Source organism: Pseudophryne corroboree, chromosome 5 (assembly GCF_028390025.1).
Source record: "Pseudophryne corroboree isolate aPseCor3 chromosome 5, aPseCor3.hap2, whole genome shotgun sequence".
In the NCBI taxonomy this organism is placed as follows: domain Eukaryota; kingdom Metazoa; phylum Chordata; class Amphibia; order Anura; family Myobatrachidae; genus Pseudophryne; species Pseudophryne corroboree.
This window is the reverse complement of record NC_086448.1, coordinates 148,444,929-148,468,625: the sequence shown is the minus strand read 5'-3', so window position 1 is coordinate 148,468,625 and position 23,697 is coordinate 148,444,929. Positions and strand designations below refer to the sequence as shown.

The window sequence follows — 23,697 nt, the reverse complement described above, 5'->3', positions numbered from 1 at the left end:
ACTTCCTTCATAGTAAAGTTACTTGGCGCAGTCGCAGTGCGAACTTTGCGCATGCGTACTAAGCGGATTTTCACTGCGATGCGATGAAAAAGAACGAGCGAACAACTCGGAATGAGGGCCATTGTCGGCAGTGTTTGTGTTTTGCACTTTTTAGTAAATGACCGATTTCTAGCAAATTGCAGGCGTATTTGACCGATGGTGTATTGATTCGTGATTTTTTCCTAGGACTTCCAAAATATTACGAATGCCCTCATCACTGCCGAGATTTTTGCTTAGTAAATTACCGAGATGACACTTTGAAGAAAGTGCATCTCGGTCAAAATCGGGACCTTAGTAAATATACCCCAATGAATAAGATGCTAAATAATTTGCATATATGAAAATTACTTTGCCACTTAGCCTGTGATTGCAGAAGATCTAGTGTATGCTCTGTTGCCTGCTTGGCTGACATATAAGATTGAGTGAATAGTGATTGGGATACGGTTGGTGTAATAAGTAAGAAAATATTTCTTTCTAAAGAATTATATAGTTTCCTAAATTCTGAAGGTGTATCATATAATGTGCTCATAATATTTAATTTGATTTATTTTTAACTTCCCCCTTGATGCTGGACATGCCCACTATCTGGAAAGTCTTGGGGGGAGGCTGTTGCTGCCATGGCCCATGGCTAGACCTTACACCTCTGGTGCTGCCCATGTGGGGCCACTAGTACAAATTTTTCCAGGGCCGCTTTTTGTTCCCAATCCGCCCCTGGTACTGCCTATGGTTATAGCTACATGTGCCTACATGATAATAACCTAGCTAGTGCAGTACCCATGTGATAACTAACCAGAAGTGACCAGATGACGATATAACACATTATATGCCAAACAGTAGCTTGTTTATATGAGTAGCCAACAATATAATTTACCAGGCAATTGTGCAAACCTCCCAACTTTTCTTCACTGTACAGAGACACATATGCATGCGACATAGGCGTGCCCAAAATGAGGGGATGTGGCCTCACGCCTGGGGTGTGTGGCCTCCCTGGGAATACCATGCCCTTGAGCCATTCCCTTGTTTTTCGGCATTGTAGAGGCATAATGCTGCCCATAGATCATATATCTGGCAATAGCAGTCCCATATCATTACATGCAATCGAGAGGTGTTCATATGATTATATAGCAGTCTGTGGTGGCCATATTATTATTTATCCACCAGCAGTGTGTCCAACCAGCTAGAAGCGTCCAGATGATAACATACCAATTCATAGTGTTCATAAGATAATACCCCTGCCCCCCCTGTCATTTGTGGCCTCAGTCCCCCGTTCTCCCCCGGCGCCAGCGCCGCACAGGGAGATGACGGACGCCCGCTGAGATTGTGTTACCAGCGGGCGCCCGTCTCCCTGCACAGCGGCAGCCGGAGGGTAGATGCTAGAATCAAGTGGGCTAAGGGACCTTTTCCGTCTGGGGGAGGAGTCACAACACAAGGGGGAGGAGCAATGCCAGCGGGATAGTTCCTCTACTATCCACGCCACCAACTATTACCTTTAGTAATCAGGTGGCGAGCGAAGCGGAGCGGAGCGAGCCACCGAGCCTGAAGCGTGGCGAGCGAAGCGAGCCCGCGAGGGTACTTTTCGGGTACCCTGTTCGCCCGTAGCTCCTCCCCCTGGTGACGTGTCTCCTCCCCTGGATACGTCAGAAGGTCCCTTCTCCCACTCCGAAATAAAATCAACCGCAGCCGGAGGCAGGAGCTCAGTACTGAGCTTCGGCTTCCGGCGCTGTCACTGTGCGGCATGCGCTATGGGAGAGACGTCAGTCATGACGTCTCTCTCATAGTGCTGAGGAGAGGACGCCAGGAGGAAGTCTGGAAGCGGGAACGGGGTTCGGTAAGTATGAACTTTTTTATCTTCCTTAATGCAGCGGGGGCATCTACTGGGGGCAAACTACGGGGGAACATTACTACTGGGGGGCATCAACAAGGGGCATTACTACTGGGGGGGGGGCATTACTACTTGGGGGCATTATTACTGGGGGGCATCTACAGGGGGCATTACTACTGGGGGGTCATCTATTGGGGGCATTACTACTGGGGGCAGCTACTGGGGGACATTTTTACTGGGGGCCATCTACTGGGGGAATTATTACTGGGGGGCATCTACTGGGGGCATTACTACTGGGGGGTCATCTATTGGGGGCAAACTCCTAGGGGGCATTACTACTGGGGGCAAACTACTGGGAGGACATTATTACTGGGGGGCATCTACTGGGGGCAAACTACTGGGGGACATTATTACTGGGGGTCAACTACAAAGGGGCTAACTACTGGGGGCATACTACAGGAGGGCATTACTACTGGCGGCGTAACTACAGGGGCATTACTACTTGGGGGCTAAACTACAGGGGGGGCAAACTACTGGGGGCATAACTACAGGGGTCAAACTACTGGGGGATAACTACAGGGGCCAAACTACTGGGGGCATTACTACTGGGGGCTAAACTACAAGGGGGGCATAACTACAGGGGCTAAACTACAATGGGGCAAACTACAGGGTGCATTACCACTGGGAGGCTAAATTAAAGGGGTGGGTGTAAACTACTGGGGTCATAACTGCAGGGGCATTACCACTGGGGGCATAACTACTAGGGCGCTAAATGACTGGGGGCATTACTACAGGCAACATTACTACTGGGGGCAATACGAGCATTGCATAAGGGGCACCACTACTATGGGGGTCTATATAACGGGCACTACCAGTACAGTGGACATTGTATAATGAGCGCTACAACTGTGGGCATTGTATAAGAAGCGCCACCTCACATGCACCGAAGCCGCACGCAAATGTACTTGCCCCTTCTATGGTGCCCCCCCTATCATTTTCTTCTGGATCCGCCCCTGAGTAGAGACACCCATATGATTATTTATATACCAGTCAGGACAGTAAGAAACTCTGCCACTCTCAGATGGCAGATTATGTCTATTGCAGTGTGTTGCTAAGAACCTGTGCTGAGTACCTACAGCAGCCCAATTCTAACCCCTGCGTATGACCATCCAACAATATGCGAGGTACAGAAGCGTATCATTTATTTTATTCCTGCACTGCTAGGCGAGCCGATGCAGAAGGCCTGACCACCCTGCTATACCCAATGCTCAGAAGGGGCATGGTGTCTGACGGGTGTGATACAGTAGATAGACAAGACAGGCAGTCATTAGCTCTACACAAGATCAGTACTAAATGCCGCCGGCCGGAATCCCGGTGGTCGAAATACCGACGCCGGAATCCCGACCACACAATCCCGACAGGGGTGGCGAGCGGAACGCAGCCCCTTGCGGGCTCGCTTCGCTCGCCACGCTCGGCACACTATTATATTCTCCCTCTATGGGTGTCGTGGACACCCACGGAGGGAGAATATGTCGGGATCCGGCGTCGGTATTTCGACCGCCGGGATTCCGGCCGGCGGCATCTTGACCACATCCCCTCTACACCATATGGTCGACAGTCAAAAGGTCAACAGGATCATAAGGTCAAAAGGTCGACACAAAATATATTTTTTTGCGGGTGTTATTTTGTGTTTTTAAACCTTTTTTTTTACCCAAATGAGTTGAAATGCGCCCCCTCTCTGCAGCGTCAAATGGCCGCATGGTTACTAAAGGTAATAGTTTGTGACATGGATAGTAAATGCAGCAAAAGGTTTAAAAACATAGAAAAACTCAAAAAAACATGTGTCAACAGTATGGGTGTCGACCTTTGGACCCTGTCCATCTTTGACCCTGTTGACCTTTTTCCTGTCGACATTTTCCATGTCGACTTTGTAACTGTTGGCCTTTTGACCCTGTCTACTTTTTGTCTACCATATGGTGTTGACCTATTGACTGTCGATCTTTTAACTATTAACCACCTCCCGTGTCTGACAGCAGACAGTCATTCTATGCTCTGTTCCTGGGCGGCCACTCCATTATTATTTTGTGTCGTTTAGAAAATAAAAGCAAAACAGTTTCTATAGGCAGCAACACATTGTATCTGTGCATCGGGAAATCTCCCTCCACCTTCCATAGTTGCAGAGATAAATTGTGACATAATCGACAGATAAATTTATTAAACTAAAATAATATTGACATATTTGAATATGTGATAATGTGGTCGGACAAACATGGAACTTCAAAAGGAAAACAGTGAAGTTATGACCAGATATATTTGTTTGCTTTTTGCTTTGTGTAACACAGTAAGTTATTTTACATACCTAAGGGTGTGTACACACTGTGAGATTCGGGCTATGACCGATTCTCACCATACGACAGGGGCCGGGTCGGCACTTAGCCAGTATCGCAAGCACATAAGGAGTGTGCTTGCGATACTTGCTATGTGCGATTTTGGCTAAGTCCCGATTTTGACTATCTCTTCTATAGAGATAGCCAAAATTGACTTGCCTGCACAGTCTATTTTTTCTTTCGATGCCGACCGCGCGGGACCACGCATCGGCATTGAATTGGGATCGCAGGGTGACTGTCACCTTGCGATCTGCACTAACTTTTCTTCCGATTCTGACTACATAGTCAGAATCGGAAGAAAAAATCTCACCGTGTGTACACACCCTAACAGTAAGCATGCTATTTTAAAGGGTTCCGGTATGAATGGTCGACCATGTTATGGTCGACAGTCATTAGGTCGACCACTATTGGTCGACATTGGCATGGTTGACATGGACAAATGTAGGACATGTAAAAATGGTCAACACATGAAAGGTCGACACATGAACAGGTAGACATGAGTGTTTTTACTTTTTTGGTGTCGTTTTCTGCGTAAAGTGACGAGGAACCCCAATTAATGCACCGCGTCCCCTCGCATGGCTCGCTTCGCTCGACATGCAGATTACCGTTTCCAATCGTAGTCCACGTGGATCATAAAGTATGGAAAAGTTCCACAAAAGAAAAAAAAATGTGAAGAAAAATCACGTTGACCTTTTCATGTGTCGACCTTTCATGTGTCCATGTTGACCATGTCAATGTCGACCAATAGTGGTCGACCTAATAACTGTCGACCATAACATGGTCGACCATCCAAACGGATACCATATTAAAGGGCACTACATATTTTATGCAAGTACCACCATGGGTCTCTCCCTTGCCACCAAGCAGCAATGCTCTGCCCATCAGACTTACCTTCTTCGCTGTTTTTAATTTTAGAGTCCTGGAATCCTGCAACAAATTATGTTGATGTGATTTTACAATGCAGCTGAATGTAATTCAGGCTGGATAAGCAGCAGGAGCTTTAAAAGCTTTGCGTGAATGTAGCATAATACAGTGGTCAGCAGTCCATTATCAGGCTTGGCCATGAAGGTTCCAAAGGGGGAATGCAATGGTGGGGGCTTACTGAAGGGAGGCGGCACAAAGCTGAAGAGTTGTGGCCAGCCAAATGAGGGGGTGTGGCATAGAGAGTTGCATTGTATGCCATATTATACTAAGAAGTGTTGCAGTGACTGCCATATAATGCAGGGAACATTGCAGTAACTTTCATTAATGCATAGAGCGTCACAGTGACCACCACATAATGCATGGAGCCGTCACCGTGACCGCCATACAATACAGGGAGCAGAACAGTAACCACCACATAATACACAGAATGTCGCAGTGACCAACATATAATGCAGGGAGTTTCACAGTGACCGCATTATAATACATGGAGCATCACAGTAACCACTGTATAGTGCAGGGAGCATTACGGTGCAAGCTATATAATACAGAATGTGTTGCAGTGACCACATTATAATACAGAGTGTGTTGCAGTGACCACCATATAATACAGGGCGTATCACAGTAACAGTCATATAATGCATAGAGCATCAGAGTGACTACCATATAGTGCAGAGAGTGTTGCAGTGACCACCATGCAATGCAGAGTGCATGTAAGTGACAGCCTTATAATACAGAGAGCATTGCAATGGTCCACGTAATGCAAAGAGCTTCGCCATGACTTCCACAAAATGCAGAGAGCGTTGCAGTGACCACCATCTAATACATGGGCATAACAGTGATCACCATATAATAAAGAATCACAGTGACCGCCATATAGTAAAGAAAGCATTGCAGTGACTGCCATACAATGCAGAGAGTATTGCAGTGACCATCATATAATGCAGATAGCATCACAGTGATCGTCATATAAAACAGTGAGCATTACAGTGACAGCTATATAATACATGGAACATTGCAGTGACCACCATATAATGCATGGGACATCGCACTTACCACCATATAATAAAAAAAGCATTGTAATGACCACCATATAATACAGGGAATGTCGCAGTGACCACCATTTTATGCAGAAAGCATGTCAGTGACTGCCTTATAATACAGAGAGCATTGCAACGATCTACGTAATTTAAAGAGCTTTGCCGTGATGGCCACAAAATGCAGTGACCACTATCTAATACAGGGGCATAACAGTGACTGCTATATAATAAAAAATCACAGTGACTGCCAATGTGAAGCATTCCGAAGCATAGCCCCGGCCACTGCATGTGAATATGGCGTTAGCCTATAGTGGCCACATAACTTGTGATGATAAGGAATCTTAATTTTCAGGGGTTTTCTGCAAATAATAATACATAGGCCCCATAGTGTCTTTTAGTGGGCCCATCAAATACATACTGCGGAAGCTGACATTTTGGGAACTGAACAAATATTTATCCAATAATTCATTAGTCCCCGGGAAATGATTGTGGCTTTCTCGTGAATTTGGATTTAGCCCACACAATGGCTGCTTCCACGGTGTAGTGTTGTTTTCCTGCATAAAGATAATAAGTATATAGCTAGTTTTGCAAGGTGGGCTTTCTTTACCCCATTTGGCTTCTACTGACCACCTGGTGAAGATTGTTTGTTGCTTGTATGCATATATATTCAGTGTCAAACGCAGGATGTCTAGAGGGGGGTTTCCAAATGCAGTCTACAACCTCCCACTCTGCGGAACATTTGAGCAAGTGCGAGAGTCTGGGGGAGTGGTAGAAGAACCTAGTAATGAGCCTGGACATTAATGTAAACATTGATCTTTTTATATGCTGGATACCGAATGGAATACAGTATTAATATTTAACTTTATAGATGTTCTATAGTATAGGCTGTATCAAATATTTCAATAATATAAATAAGTGGTAAGGAAATGGTTAAACATACCATAATAAATAAATAAATACACTAATATAATAGAACCAGTACTGCACTTTCTAAGCACACATTCTCCCACATAATGGTAAGGCTCCTGTCTCTTCTTCCTGGTAGCTACTCTCTGGTCCAGTGCACTAATGGAGGACTCAGATACACACACCGCAAACTTGGTAGAAGAAGCTGCTAGCAGTGGGCATGTGCAGCAGCTCTGCTCTGTCCCTAAAACTGCATAATGATATTAATTGCCACTGAAAATGTGCGTGCAGCGTGCATATGTGCTTTCACTTATACCCACTATATTCTTTCTATATTGTATTGCTATTATCTGTTGTTAATCTTTTTATGTATGACAAATGTAATACACTCAGATTACGTAGGTGTTACTCTAAAAGATATATTATAGATGCTGTGAAATACAGTCCCCGGAGGCTCACTGTCAAAGCACTAATATTATTCCAAACAGGAACAGGTACATACAACAAACCAGTTAAGGAACATCCCGTCATGTGGCATTACCGTGTAATTAAAGCCAGGACACAAGAGAACTGCTGCAACCCTTTCTTTGCTTGGTTATTCCAGGAAAGTCAGTGATGCAACAAGGAAATTACAAAAATCTATCAGCATCCTACTAATTCACGGATTCTGAAACTCGATTCTCAGGACCCCACACAGTTCATGTCTTCCAGGTCTCCACACAGAATCGCAAGTGAAATAATTAGCTCCACCTGTGGATCTTTTAAAATGTGTCAGGGAGTAATGAATACACCTGTGCACCTGCTAGGGGTATCCGGACAAAAGGTCGACACCAATAAGGTCGACACCACTTAGGTCGACACACATTAGGTCGACACCTGAAATAGGTCGACGTGGAAAAAGGTCGACATGAACCAGGACAACATGGAAAAAGGTCGAAATGGGGTTTTTTTTCTTCATTTTTTGATCTTTTTCATACTTTACGATCCACGTGGACTACAATTGGGAACGGTAACCTGTGCACAGCGCAGCGAGGCACCTTGCCCGAGCGAGCCATGCGAGGGGACACGGTGCACTAATTGGGGTTTCCGGTCACATTACGGAGAAAACGACACCAAAAAATATTAAAGAAAATCATGTTGACCTTTTTCCATGTCGACATTGTTCATGTCGACCTTTTTTCCAGTGTCGACATATTTCAGCTGTCGACCAATTGGTGTCGACCTAAGTGGTGTCGACCTAATTGCTGTCGACCTTGAGTCCCAGACCCCTGCTTGGTGACCTGGAAAGGTAAACTGTGTGGGGTCCTGAGGACCGTGTTTGAGAACCTCTGCACTAATTCATGGGAGAGAGCCACAGTACCTACTGTCTCTCTCCTCTGTGTCACACCTGTCTGTCTCCCACTTCACATTAGAATGTAAGCTCTCACGAGCAGGGTCCTCTTCCCTCTTCCTCTCCTCTCCACTGCCAACAACAGCTGCAATCCTTTGGATTTGCCCACACTGTTCCTCATATGGTTATTATGACAGCTGCTGCAGCAAATCACAATTTTTTTGTTTTTTTTAATACTATTTCTGACAAAGTACTCTGTAAGGTGCTGCAGACCCCTTGTGGCGCCATATAAATAAAGAATAATAATAATGATAATAATAATAATATTAATAATAATAATAATAATAATAATAATATTTTTTGTAATTTAAAACAATAAATACTGATATTTACTTAAGCCAAAGCCATATTTAAAGCAGGTTCCAAAATTTCCATCAGTTACATTTTTTTTTTTTGCAAGTAGTATTTATTAATAAAGAGAATAGAATTGCATATTAGTATAAATGCAAGTATAAACAAGCTTCAAAATACAATAAAAGATATATTGCATTATAATAACCATGGTAGAAACATCAGAAACAAAAGAAGAATAAAATAAATACTGTAAAACTTTCAAATGAAAAAGAGACAAGAAAAAAAGATCAACAGGGAAAAGGGGGGAGTGGACTTAGGAAGGGTAGGGGGGAGGGAGATACCACCGGGGCTCTGGAAAAGTGCTGGGCTGTTCTAAAGCAACTTATCACAGATGGAAAAACTAGGGTGCAACAGCAAGCGATTTGTAACTATCAGATTAAAAAAATTATAGCTATGTAGACCAGATCATAGAATAGGGTTGGAACGTGTGTAGTAGGGTATGCCGGCAGCCAAGGCTCCTGGCGACCAGCATACCGGCGCCGGAATCCCGACCACCGGCATACCGACAGCTGGGCAATCGCAAATGAGCCTCTTGCGTGACGCTATCTATTCTCCATCCAGGGGAGTCGTGGACCCCAAGAGGGAGAAAAGATGTCGGTATGCGGCGGTCGGGATTCCGGCGCCGGTATGCTGGTCATTGAGAGCCCGGCCGCCGGCAAACAGAAGACCACCCATTTGGAACTTATCAGCAGAGGACATTATATCATCCATAGATCTGATCTATAAATTTCTATAATTTCAAACCAATTATTAAGGGTTGGGTGGGAGGTAGATTTCCATCTCACAGGTATAAAAGCCTTAGCTGAACTGTTGAAATATTTCAACAGTGATTTTTTTTGTTTACCAATAAGGGTGAGGTATGTACATTTCACAGCCATAATTGAGGACCATTTGGTATCTCTGAGCCTAGTATTTTGCAGGCAATCAGTATTACATCATCCCAAAAAGTCAGCAAAACTGGGCAAGACCACCATATATAAAGTGGAGAACCCAGATCCTCGCCACACCTCCAACAGCTAGTAAGTACCCCAGGATACCTGGGGAATAAGTAGATAAAATATATGTTTTGCCCCTCAGACGTTTCCAGGCCAGGAAAGTTGGGCCCACAGTTGGATGTGTAACGCCAGGTACGTGAGGGAGCCAAGGCAAAGCAGTTAATGGGGATTTTGTAGAGGAGCCCTCAAGTGATACCCATTGTTCTGCAGAACTTGATCTAGACCAATCATAAATGGCATCATAGTAAATGCCAAAATGGGGGAGTTGGTGTTTAAATCTGGGAGTTCTCTAACACCACACAAAATTCCTCACCATATGATGAAGTTCCACAAACCAGACATGAGGGATCAATACCGGCAATGTTTGTATACTAGGCAGAATATTCAGTTTTATGACATTCACCCTCCCAATCCACGATATGCCCTTACTTGACCATGATGAAAGCTCAACCATTTTAACCTGTCAACCATAAGCACTGTCGACCTTTTGCATGTTGACCTATTAACCATGTCGACCTTATGCCTATGTTGACATAATGCATGTCAACCATTAGTGGTCAACCTTTCCATGGTCAACCTAGAGCCCGTATAGCAGGTAGATCAGTCTGTTCTCCTGGGGTGGTACACAAAGCTGGTGTCTGAATACCACTTGATCCAGTACAGAGAGCACTACAGACTTGTGACCATCATAAACGTTCCATAAGGGCATGCAGAAGTCAGGAAATTATAGACAGATGGCCTGATTCAGAGGTGGAGGCAAATCCTGTCATAGCTGTGATCCTGGACACCGCAGATGTGCGCAGCTATGTACATGTTGCAGCCACTGGTATTCATACTCCCACAGTCGGTGTTTCAGACCTGCCACTAGCTGGGCAGATTAGCTGGGCCAAGAGGTTCTTATCTGCCATTACATTCTATGTTTCTATGTAAGGGTCTTCTGATGCAGATTTCCCGGCCCTTGCTGAGAGAACGCACTGGCCATTCTGCATAACCTGAGGATTACTCAGATAGCCGATGTATTCACAGTTGATACGATGCTGTATCCTCGGGCGCAGCGGTGGATCACTGAAGTTTGCAGGAGGCATGTATGTACACAAGAGGCCTCCTACAGCAGTAGCATATTTACACACAGCTGCTGCCTCCAGAGATGCAGCTGCTGTGTACAAGGAATGGGTTTCTTGGTTCGACCCCATTCAGGTCGACACTCATTAGTCGACATGCAGTAGGTCGCCACCTGGAAAAGGTCGACATGGTCGGCAGGTCGCCGTGTAAAAGGTCAACATTGAAAAAGGTCGACATGATATATATATATATATATATTTGTGTCGTTTTCTCCGTAAAGTGACCGGGAACCCCAATTACTATATGCTTCAGGCAGGTTACTATTCCCAATTGTAGTCCACATGGATTGTAAAGTATGAAAAAGTTAAAAAAATGGAAAAAAAAATGTGTGAAAAACCAATGTCGACCTTTTCATGTGTTGACCTTTGCCATGTCGACCTAATGCCACAGCCAGATTAAGGGGGGAATGCAGGGAATACTATACTCCTGGCCCCCCACTGCCAAGGAGCCCCCCAGCCAGCACACGCTGACATCAGTAGATCTCCCTTAGTGAAGCAGCAGAACCAGGCTGCCAGAATGTGAGCAGGACAGTATGCATTGCAGGCATAGACACAGGAGTATAAGGTTTCAAGAGATACTGATGGAGCTTCCTGACCAGAGCAGAGATAGCAGAGGGGAGAGAGCTGTAAGTGACCCAGGGATCCCAGCTTCTCCACCTGGGTGTCAGGTTCCTGTGTAACCTGGTATCTAATGAGAGCGTTCATGACTAGAGAGAGACACACACAGAGCCCTCCTGAGTCCTATCCCAGTGTGTTAGTAGTACAGAGGCTGCTGCTATTGCATTTATGCAAGATACATTTTAGATGTTATTTTTCTATGTGTATTTTACGCTTAGGTGGTCTTTGTTCCACTACAAGAAAACATTATAAAATAGTTGTCTCTCCAATAGGTGACAATATAAACAGTATCCAGGCCTTATTAAACTATTACTCCATTGGTTTATACTTAATATACACAATCCATACCTCCCAACATGACCCATACCAGGAGGGACAAGATGATCTCTACCTGGACTTCTCTCTTAATTTATAATTGTAATCATTTTTGTTGAAATACCTTGTTGTTCAATGAAATAGTTGGGATCAGTACTAAATGCCGCCGGTCGGAATCCCGGCGGTCGAAATACCGACGCCGGAATCCCGACCACACAATCCCGACAGGGGTGGTGAGCGGAACGAAGCCCCTTGCGGGCTCGCTTCGCTCGCCACGCTGCGGGCACGGTGCCTCGCTACGCTCGGCACACTATTATATTCTCCCTCTATGGGTGTCGTGGACACCCACGGAGGGAGAATATGTCGGGATTGTGGCGGTCGGGATTGTGGCGGTCGGGATTCCGGCGTCGGTATTTCGACCGCCGGGATTCCGTCCGGCGGCATCCTGACCGCATCCCAAATAGTTCAACACAGGTGACACCAATCATATATTAAAAGGGAAGTCCAGGTAGAGAGCATTTTGTCCCTCCCGGGATGGGTCATTTTAAGAGGTATGCACAATCTGTCCTAAGTGCCCCTGGCCCACCCTAATGCTCATATCGACCTTTTCCTGGTGTTGCCCTAATGCATGTAGACTATATAGTGGTCGACCTGTTGAGTGTCGACCTAAGTGAGGTCGAACTAAGGACCGTATCCCGTGTACAATGCCACCATCTCTGAATCAGGCCCAATGTGTAGTTACAAGAACTATTTTCAGTGGACTGAAGCCTAGTGCTGAACCCACATAAAGGAAACAAGCCTGGATGTTTGCTCACTATTGTCATCCTACATTGTCATGTGAGTGTTTCGTCTCCTACTAAGAGGAATTGTGGATACATTGTAAACACGCACACAGCAGACACTCCCTCCTTGTCAAGACCTGGAGCGAGCTTACTGCAGGAGTTTGCAGGAGAGGTGAACACATACATATTATTCCTGACATAAATGCCATAGATCTCAGCCAGTAGGAGACATCTCATTTTACAGTCGGTATTATACTATTGCTATTTACATTTTATTTTTTACATAAACTACTGTGGTCAAATGCAAATGTCCTTGTTTTTACTTGAAGCTCCAGGTGCTTTAAGGCTATCATTTGAAACCAATTCTTTATAGTCCTATGAAAAATGGAAACTGAGACTTGAAGGTCTATGTAGAACTTTAGACCCCTTTCTTCCTTTCTACTGAAGCCCAATGGCAACTGATAGCTATAGTCACGGCTGCCATCATAAATTGTGGGTCCCGAGACTGACTAAATAGGCAAATCCCCCCGAAAAAAAAAGTTAAATAAAAATAAATATCCTAAAAAAAAAAATTTCTATTCAGACACGGAGCAACACCATTTTATGCCCCTTGCTCCTTTAGTTTCTTGAATAAGTGTCTCCTCTGTGGCGGTGGCCATTTTGGGATGGATGTTTTCAATACAGAGCTGCTGTAGGGTCGGAGGACAGCGGCAGAACAGCGGGGACGACAGCGTAACGACGGGTGCAGCGGCAGGCAGGCGGCTGCATGAGCATCCTGGGCCCTCCTATCTCTGTCAGAGAAGTCGGGCCCGGGACAGCTGTGCCCCCAGCACACCCCTGATTGCGGCCCTGGCTATAGCCGGCAGTAGCTTTCATCTGGTCTCTCTGGTGACAGCTCTTATGCAATGTGAGTGCCACTGCTGTGCTCCTTACGTAATGCATATTTTCCTTAGATAAATCTATTAAAAATGTTTTTGCTTTGTTTATTAAACTTTTTTTATGTGGAACTGAAAGCCCAAGGTGTGTGAACCAATGACTATCTACAGATTTGTCCTCATATATCTAGCCTCAATACGCCATGCAGCGCGAGATGCCTAGCAGGAGTAAGCTGTCAGGTCCCGTGCAACTCTGCTGCTGGCGATGAGACTAAGACACACTAGGAGACTGTGCTGATTATTTGGTATGCAACACTTGTAAATCTGTGTGAGACTGAGTCTGTATACGGAGCAGAACAGAACTTGGAAAGGGAAAAAAAAGCCATTGTAGCACTTCTTAGGCAGATACAGAGACTCAGGGGTATAGTCAATAAGATTCGGATCCATTCCGACATGCATTTGTCGGAATGGATCCGACAACCCCTATTCAGTGGACGGCCAAAACCAACTGTCGGATTTGAGCCAAATCCGACTGTCAGATATGGCTGTTCCCTGTCAGTGGCGGCTGGGGAGGGTGGCGGAGCTGGCAGCGGCCGGAGATGTCTGCCGCGGGAGGTGGGTGGGGGGGGGGTGCGCTGTCAGCGGCTGCGGCGGGTGATCCCCTTGACGGGGGGGAGCTTGCAGCGGCCGGAGATGTCTGCTGCAGGGAGGGGGGGGGGGGGGGAAGTGCTGTCAGCGGCTGCGGTGGGAGATCTCTGCGACAGGGGGGAGCTTGTAGCGGCCGGAGATGTCTGCTGCGGGGAGGCGGGGTGCGCTGTCAGCGGCTGCAGTGGGAGATCTCTGCGGCAGGGGGGGGGGAGGCTGGCAGCGATCTGAGATGTCTGCTGCGGGGAGGGGGGGCTGTCAGTGACAGGAGCTGTCAGCGGCTGCGGGGGCAGACCTTTGCGGCGGGGGGGGGGCTGGCAACGCCGGGACTGTGATGTCTGCGGTGGCGAAGGGGGGGGCGCCGTCAGTGGGTTGCCCATACACACACAGCGGTTTGCCAATATATCGGTAGATATATTGGCCATCGGCTGTGCTGCGGGGCCGACACGATATGTTCACAGACATATCGCCCGTACACACTGGCCGACGGACCAGCGATATATCATCCGTTCAATAGAACGGCCAATATATCGGCCAATGTGTACCCACCTTAACACTGTTGCCCGTTATACACCTTAATACCACATTCCATCTAATATGTTATTTATAAATGTAAAAGTATATATTGTAACACTCAATGATCATGTCAAATAAGAAAATAAATCCCATCCCTATCTGTAATATTATGCACCAAGTGCTGTGGTTGTACAGAGGTAATTCTACAGTGTGATTATCAAAACTCCAGCCTGTCTGTAAATAGGGCTTGTGCTGCCATCAGACAATATGTCACACATCTGTGAATATAGTGGATATATACCCCTGACCACTAAATCTAAAACCATTATAATAAATAAACTTGTATCTTACACATTGCTGATCATTGATCATCACTGTAATGTGCAAATTTCTTTTAACAAGACAGCAGAATATAAAGGATTCTTAGATACAGTGTCACTGTGGAATGTGGTGGACTTATCGGACACGTTATTACATAGAGGCCCTCATTCCGAGTTGTTCGCTCGCTAGCAGATTTTAGCAGCATTGCACACGCTAGGCCGCCGCCCTCTGGCAGTGTATCTTAGCTTAGCAGAATTGCGAACGACAGATTAGCAGAATTGCGAATAAATAATTCTTAGCAGTTTCTGAGTAGCTCGAGACTTACTCCTACACTGCGATCAGCTCAGCCCGTTTCGTTCCTGGTTTGACGTCACAAACACGCCCTGCGTTCGGCCAGCCACTCCCCCGTTTCTCCAGACACTCCCGCGTTTTATCCTGGCATGCCTGCATTTTTCCGCACACTTCCAGAAAACGGTCAGTTTCCGCCCAGAAACACCCACTTCCTGTCAATCACACTCCGATCACTTCAACGATGAAAATTCTTAGTTCGGACGTGAGTAAATCTACTAAGTTTTGTGCTAAAATACCTGCGCATGCGCATTTTTGCCTTAATCGCTCCGTTGCGAAAATCGGCAACGGGCAAACAACTCAGAATGACCCCCAGTGTACAGTATATGATACATATCCCAGTGACAGATAGATACAATATGTGAGCATGTTACATGTGATACATGTCCCTGTGACATAGTTATATGAGTATATTACATATGTCATACATGTTCCTGTGACAGATATGTGAGCATGTTACATATACAATCCATGTCCCTATGACAGATATGTGAGCATGTTACATATACAATACATGTCCCTATGACAGATACGTGAGCATGTTACATATACAATACATGTCCCTATGACAGATACGTGAGCATGTTACATATGTAATAGTGTCTTCTGTTGATAAAAAGTCATCTTTTGAGCCCACTGTTGGCTGCTGCAAGTGTAAGTAGTGCTGCAGCGTCCCGCTCAATCTTACCGGTAAAGGCTGTGTCCGGACATTCTGCATGGGCTGTCGGCAGAAGGTCACCAGGTGTGCCGCTCATGTGCAGCCTTGATTGTGGTAGCTGAACCCTTGTGTGGGTGATGCCGAGCAAAGCCTCTACACCGGCTCTGGCTTTAAAGCCACATGGTCCCACGCTCTCGCGATATTGCAAGTCTCTACCCTTCTCTAGCTGGGGATGGGGGGAGCGCCTGTGTCTGCTGCCGGGGGGTTCCTTGGAGCAGTCAGTATTGCAATGCAATGCAGTGCCTACAACTGGCTGCGCCACTCATGCCACTAGGTACTCATCCTACTATTCTGCTGTCAACTGTCTCTACGCCCCCTCATATCCTACGCCTGGGGCACGTGCCCCCTTAGTATTGTACTGGGGCAATGCAGTGTCTACAACTGGCTGCTCCACTCATGCCACTGATCGCTGACTGTTGCAGCCTAGGTACACTCATCCTACTATTCTGCTGTCAACTGTCTCTACGCCCCCTCATATCCTACGCCCGGGCACGTGCCCCCTTAGTATTGTACTGGGGCATGAAGGGCCCACCAGGGAATGCAGTGGTAGGGGCCCAAGCTTAAGGTGTGTGGCCAACCATTAGAAAGAAATGCAAAGAACAGGGTCTGTTTAAAAAGGAGGGGACAGGGATGGGTCAGGACCACCCACTTTGATTGGCAGCAGGGCTAATCTTGGTTTAGTTTTCATTAGAGATGAGCGGATTCGGTTTTAGTTTTCATAGAAACAAACCAAGCAGCCAAGCTCATCCATAGTTCCATCAAGTTACTCACCCCTAAGGTGGGGTTCTCAGGCACTGGGGTACACCGAGGATTTCCCCCGTGCACCTGGGGGACAGTCCAACCTTGCCTGAACCCATGGCCACAGGAGAGCAGCCGGACTGTGGAGAGCTGGTACTTCTCCCAGGGGATGGTTAACATCCATGAGATGGACTGGACATATGATGCAGGCTGCATTACTAAGACCAGTGCTCCTCAGTAAACAACACTGAGCAGCAGAAGACAACAGGCAATATTTCTTTTTGTAATCATCATGCTACGGTAGCTGTTGCCACAGCAAGGCAGGAGGAGGAGAAATACTATTTGTTTAAAAATATGTCAAGCTGACTTTGCCAAGCTCAGCTGGGTGTGGACGCATTACTGCCATGACAGCTTGTACAGTCTGTGTATATTAATATAGGATACGTTATAGTGCTATACATAGTCTTATTTCGTCACTTGTGTGTGCGGAGAGTCTATGACATATACTACAGAGCGCTGTCGATTATTTGGTTGCTAGGATTAGCAGAGAAGACACTAAACAATGCAGTGGATAATATATGGATTTTGCAGAATTTTTAACCCATTGTATTTCAGCTTGTTTTGACTTCTACGGTATCTCTTTATTCCTGACATTTTATGTGTACCTATAATTACTTGGGTTGCCACCTTTTCCATACCACTCAACTGTCCTGATTTCAGAGGGGCAGTCCTAATTTTAAAGCCCTGACCGGCCGCCACGCTAGGGACTGCATAGTCCCAATCTGACTGGCAATTTGAAAGGTGAATGGATGTCGGACGCAACTTCCGCTGGTGAATGCGGCAATGAAAAGGTGATTACAGGACACAGGAAGGAGATCAGGGGCAGCATAACGCTTTATAGCACCGGACACATCCCTTCTATGACATACACATGCCATCCTTCCTGATGGAAAATAATATCATCCTAAAGGGAATAGTTATTAATTATAAGGTTTTAGACCCGATATTTATAACTTCTTATTATTGCTTATAGCAGCAATAGGAAATTAAGTATTGGTCGCATTTATGTTTAATTAAGAATTACATACAGAGGAACAGGGGCTCCGCTAGGAGCTAATGCGATCACTTTACTTTCTATTTCAGGACCGAAGCACATTACTGCTCACGCTTGGTAAATGCCGCATTAAAGCTGTATTTACAATCAAAAAAGGGGGATCGTACATACATTCAAGGGATCCTTAATATTTGCGAGTACAGATGTTTTTGGGACATAATAATATTATTTTTATTTACATGGAGCCACAAGCTGTCCGCAGTGCTGTGTAGACAATAACTAACAACATTATCACCAAGTTTCATATTATTTATTGGTCAATAACGCTACTCCTTACACATACCCCCCGCATGCCCTGTGAGCCTGGTCTTTTTCCTGACTACCCGGCGTAATGGGAGTGGCGTCCTGCTCACATTGATGACTGGTTATCTCAAGAACCTGCTGTTGATGTACATGGCGCTACAAAGGTTTTTGAAAGGTAATGGGGGTGGCCTAGAACTTTAGACACCCGCGGGACAAGTGACAATATCCTTTTTTAGGCAGGCATATGTGGCCACTGTAACCACCACTGATATATATATATATATATATATATATATATATATATATATAAAATATAGCTATGTCTAGCAGTGTATAATACCTGCACTCAGGATGTCGGCGGTCAGAATACCGACACTGGCACCCCAACTGCTTGGAATCCCGACAGTGGATGCAGGAGGCAGGTGCCTCACCGCATGTCATTGCTCAGCACATGCACTGTGTGCAGACTACAGGCTTACTCCACAATAAGTGCACAAATGTACCATTGCCAGTGCTCACAATGGCCCTCATTCCGAGTTGTTCGCTCGCTAGCTGCTTTTAGCAGCATTGCACACGCTAGGTCGCCGACCTCTGGGAGTGTATCTTAGCTTAGCAGAATTGCGAACGAAAGATTAGCAGAATTGCTACTAAATATTTTCTTGCAGTTTCTGAGTAGCTCCAGACCTATTCCTACATTGCGAGGTCCGTTTAGTTTCTGGTTTGACGTCACAAACACGCCCTGCGTTCGGCCAGCCACTACCCCGTTTCTCCAGACACTCCCGCATTTTTCCCTGACACGCCTGCGTTTTTTTAGCACTTTCCCGGAAAACGCTTAGTTACCACCCAGAAACGCCCCTTTCCTGTCAATCATTCACCGGTCAGCAGTGCGACTGAAAATCGTTGCTCGAACACCAGCAAATCTACTAAGTTTTGTGTTAAATAACTTACCATGCGTACCATGCGCATGCGCAGTTAGCAACAAATCGCAGCATAGCGAAAATCGGCAACGAGCGAACAACTCGGAATGACCCCCAATATTCTAACTAGACACACACCTTTATATACTTTTGGAGAAAAATAAAATGGCTGCATGACATGTGCCCACGTCAAGTGCGCATACCTGAGGGGACACAGGTGCGGGATTAATCACTTGTTTTACATACCTCTCATCTGTCCTGATTTTGTATGAATTGTCCTGACCTCAGAAGGGGTTGGGCTTACACATACATGGGTGTGGTTTCACAGTGGGTGTTTATTTGTGGATCAGGTACATGGTTTGACATGCAGGAGATTTTTTTATGTCCCCCATTTTTCATGTATGAATATAAGAGGTTTTAAAAATTAGGATAATTGTCATTTATATTATGTTTACTGAGGCTGTGCATGTAGTAGGAGCCTGCAATACCATATCTATTCCTGGCCTCAGTGTCCCAGAGTGCACTAAAAGCAACTACAGTAGAAGCCACCATGAGGAGAATAAATAGGCGTGTGTGGGGAGGTGGGTTTTATGGAGTATGTATGCCCCTTGTAAAGGGCTAACCACACCTTCTGTTATCTGCGCACGGCCTTCAGTTTACTCCAGGACTTCTACCACCAGGATGGAGAGAGGACCAGAGTTCTCTCTTGCATGAAGCTATTGGCCTTATATTGTCTCAGGGATATTACTAGTTTGTTGTAGTGAATTAACTTGCTCCATTCTCCAGTTAGATTATTGCTTAGCCCAGAGTCTTGCTGACGGCGTGACGCTACTGTGTGTATGCATCAGGTGCTCTTTATTATCATTTCAAATAGGCAATGACAGACACAATGCAATGCACCAACATTCAGACAAAGGAGCTATATACTGTACAGGCACAGTGTGCTATGAAACTGGGGAATAACTAACAGGAAATGTCACTAAACGTAGGGGCTGATTCAAAGATGTACACAGATCCCACAGACGCTGCGTTCTTCTATAAACAGGCGCCTCCTGCCGGCTTCTCTGATCCGCTGCTATGTACAAGGTTGCAGCATCGGATCATCACCCCCAGGTTACTCAAGAGAGCCAGAAAATTCACACTGCTGAAGCCAGTGAAGCAGACTGACTGGCCTAGCCACTCCCAGAAATGGGCCCGATGGGCCCGTTTTCTGTAATGCTGCCTGTCTCCATCGATGTCAATCGTGCTACGATGTTTGGCGCACTGTGAGCGACATCGCAGCCCAGCATATGCACATGTGCAGTGTGCGCAGATCAAAAGACATCGGAGTTGTTCGTAAACATTGGATTTGCATACACCTCATAATTAGGGCCATAGTCTGATTTCTGCATATTGCCTTCTGCCATGCTTCATGCAGCTATAATAGCAAGGAAATATGAGATGCTTCAGCCTGGTAACAGTGATTTTACTGAGGGCCGGCCGGTCAGCTCGGTGACAGCAATGTTTTTGTTTTTGCCTAATGGGCTGCTTGCATTTAATAAGTACGTGCCCGCATTCCAGAAACTATTACATAAGCAGTGTCACACAATGGAGTCTACAGAAGTAATCACAGAACCCTGGCGTGACGGTAACCTTGTTTTAGTGCGAGCTGCTCGCTAGTCTGTATTTAAATAGTACTGTAAAATATAACAGAGTACGGAGAACATTAGTCCACAATGTGAATAACTAACGATGAGCGCTAGTGGAAGTGCACTGCAACATCTGCACGGTGACAGCACTGTAAAAATCACATGAAGTATTGTTAAGTCCTGTGCCTTAATTTAATGTATGATTTTTCCTCTAAAGCTCCCATTAATTCACCCAGCTACAGTGGAAAGCGACGTAACCTACACGTCTGCATGAGGAATCTGCCCTCAGGATATATGGGGTAGAAGGGAGGTGGTTCCTGGGCATACTTCAGTGTACAGTCACATAGGGAGTCGCCCGTTGCTTATACACAGCTGAGCACCTACAGTGCCAGCAATCTATTTTTACACCTATGCTTTCCTCAAAGTTAAAATGATTTTTTATTGATAGAAATGATCTAACCTTAATATCCTGTTTTTAAAATACTAGGAGAGTCTGAAAAGTTTGATGAAACACAGTCACTGACACAACTGCTGTCAGTAAAATTGAGGTTATAAAATGAATCTGAAAAAAAAACAAATAAAAAAAGTTCCCAGGAAATAAGAAGGCAGGTGACAGGTGCAACAGAGGCTCCACAGAGAAGGGTGACCTCTGCTTTAATTACAATCCACAGAAATCTCTCTGCAATTGAAATGGTTTCATCACCATCGTGGGAATTCTTACCTTGGAGACGGTGAAGATAATTTCTAATCTGCAGGTTCTCTCTCTCTCTCTCTCTCTCTCTCTGTCTGTCAGGACCAGTAGTGTCCCCACCACCTGCGAAAGAGACACAGCTGCCTAAACCAGTAACCTGAGCTCAGACTGAGCTGCAGTGATCCTCCTACCTGCTGAGCCAACCCACCCAGCATTCCCCTTAGCATGCACCAGCCGCAGGGCAGGGGGGCACTTCCAGTAAACTGAGTATGTCAGTAATTGCATTCATTGTTAGTTACAGTTCCTTGTACAAAGGTTGCTTTGCAAAAATACTACATGCAGCAAAATGGTTAACTGCATGAGTAAATGATACACATGCTGGGAGGAAAGAAATCAAGGCTTCTGTTAACTGTAGTGTGGTTGAAAGCCGGTGTATTACAGGTATTTTGTTGGTTCTGGAAGTTTCCAAAATGATACAGGTGCGTCCTCGCAGATATACTGTTGCTGAAGTGGCAGTAAATAGCTCCTCTCAACGCAACTAGGCCACGCCAAGCGTCTTTCTCGCTCTAAATGCTCATCATATTCAAATAAATAAAATAACTACATCTACATCTACTTTGCTAGATTGCACTAATCAGTTTGATGTATGACGGTACATCTGTGTGCGACTGAGTCTGACTCTGCATACGAAGTGCTGCAATGCATTGGTAGCTGCTTTTTCTCACACCAAGTTTCGTTGTGCTTCATCTGCGACTTTACATGTGTTTAAAATGTATTCCTTCGCAGCCCAACATCTCTAGTACATTTTGGGGGCCATTCAGTTGTTGTTTGGGAGCCCACCACTAGAGGGCGCCCACCGGTAGCAATTCAAATGTTCTGCCATATTGGCGCACATGCTGAAGGCATGGACATTTCCGCTTGCAGCCTGGTGGTGAGCAGAAATGTGCAAAAAAATTGCCCAGTTTGGGCGCCCAAACAGCACTTTTCGTGGCTCTATGACTAGTGTTTTGTTGCGTCTGCGATGAGATGAGAATAAGACACAAAATTTAAAGACAGAGGGGTATATGCAATTGCGGTCGAATTCCCGAAAATGTCAAAAAACGGGACAGTCTCAGTGTCTCAGTCGCAATGGTCATCTTGCACTGTATAGCATACAGACACTATGGGCAGGATGCACCAGGCATTGCATATTGCTTGTGATGCATCCCGCCACTCTTTGCAAGCATAACGGTGTTTATTAACCTGTATGCTTAAATAAAATCACTCTTGCTTTAAGAGCTGTCCTTTGCGTTGATCTGTGTTTATGATCCGGAGTCCTATCTGCCCATGCGTCTAGTGATGTGCACGCCACAGGGGATGATGGGAGGGATCCGACTGGATGCTTGCTTCTCAGCGAGGAATTGCGAAAGAAGCCCATAGGCTTTTATTGAGCAAGGCCATCTAAAGATAGCATTGCCCACCGCATCCAAGCCCCGGAATCTATTGCATTTTTACTGCATTTTCAGAGGTTTGGACGCATTTTAAACTTTGGTGCATCACGAAAGTCACAAGGGTTGCCAGTCTTCTTTAGTGGATGTGTGCTGCAATTGCAAATAGTATTGATTACTGTACAAACATTTGCAATCATTCTGTGTTACTTCCGTTTCGCCCGTCAGCGTCTTGTAAAGTAACATTCATACGGTTATTTTAATATATTCAGGCAAATCATAATTTCTTATTGCTGCAATACCCTGCACTGCAGCCAGTATTGCTACTGTAGAGCCATCCAAGGGATGCTTCAGCCAGCACCCTGCAGCATTTAGAGCTTCCTTAGGACACTCCAAGCAGAGCTCTAGTTCCCAGAGCCGGCATGACATCGTGATGTCACGGGTTTAGAGGGCGGAGTTGGCACAGCTGCCCCTTCACACCCCAGTTCCACCTTTAGTGACAAGTGTAGATTCTATCAGAATGATTTTGACTCAGCATTCTCATAATGCATTGCGCTCAATTTCTGAGTATGTGCACTGCAAATTCACGCAAGCTATGGTGCACACATACATGCAACTCTGCATCAGCTCCTCTATGATTACATTTCATGAGATCACCAATCAACCAAACTATAAATCTCAATAAGGGCAGGATGTATCAAGCAACAAAACACTGTAAAATCTCAGAAAAACTGCGATTTCCAGATGTTTATCACAATAAATATGGGCCCTCATTCCGAGTTGTTCGCTCGCTAGCTGCTTTTAGCAGCATTGCACACGCTAAGCC

At 45.6% G+C, this 23,697-nt stretch overlaps 1 protein-coding gene across 1 annotated transcript in view; it reads right to left on the bottom strand.

Annotated features, from left to right (window-relative positions):
* VILL (villin like) overlaps positions 1–21,596 on the bottom strand; it is a 219,245-nt gene extending 197,649 nt beyond the window's left edge. Inside the window, exon 1 of the mRNA XM_063921788.1 lies at positions 21,475–21,596. The gene's annotated coding sequence lies outside the window, so the exon portion shown is untranslated. The remainder of the gene's footprint in view (positions 1–21,474) is intronic.
* Between the last annotated feature and the right edge of the window lie 2,101 nt (positions 21,597–23,697).